The following is a 545-nucleotide window of genomic DNA, read 5'->3' as shown; positions in this document are numbered from 1 at the left end:
CTCTCTCTCTCTCTCTCTCTCTCTCTCTCTCTCTCTCTCTCTCTCTCTCTCTCTTGTGAGTAAGTGAGAGTGAGAATGGAGTTTGGTTACTCGAAGGGAAGGGATTTCGTAAACTCGAAGAATTATCGAGTATTCCACACGCATCGGCTGACTTTCGAGTTCGAGGGAGATAAATGAGAATGAAAAAAAATCTCTTACTGCTCGAGGAGAAGTTTTGGGGAAAAATCGGGATCAGGATCAAAATCGTTTATCGCGCACACGGTATCGTTAACTATTTGTCACTGTAATCGATTATAATCGAGCCGCTTATTATTAAGTTTGAGAATGGATTAACAAGGAAAGTCGCTCGCGAAAGGGAACGTATTCGATATTTTCGGTGTTACGAAACGGTACGAAAATAGCGATCTTATTGGGGAACGAAATATAAATGGGGAACGAAATAAAATGGGTTCAGCGGAGATATTACGAAGCAATTAAAATCGGAGCCTGAAAAAAAGTGGACGCAGTTTAATTTTCTCGAGGAGAAAACACCTGCGTTGCCGACA

General features: G+C 41.7%; 1 protein-coding gene across 10 annotated transcripts in view; it reads right to left on the bottom strand.

Moving 5' to 3' along the window:
• The window catches only part of LOC102679918 (protein daughterless), an 88586-nt gene that overhangs the window by 67356 nt on the left and 20685 nt on the right, over window positions 1-545 (bottom strand). The gene's annotated exons all lie outside the window — the stretch shown is intronic.

The sequence above is a fragment of the Apis dorsata genome, unplaced genomic scaffold (genome assembly GCF_000469605.1).
Source record: "Apis dorsata unplaced genomic scaffold, Apis dorsata 1.3 scaffold_538, whole genome shotgun sequence".
Classification (NCBI taxonomy): domain Eukaryota; kingdom Metazoa; phylum Arthropoda; class Insecta; order Hymenoptera; family Apidae; genus Apis; species Apis dorsata.
Note: the sequence above shows the minus strand (reverse complement) of the source record. Positions and strands in the feature narration are given on the sequence as shown.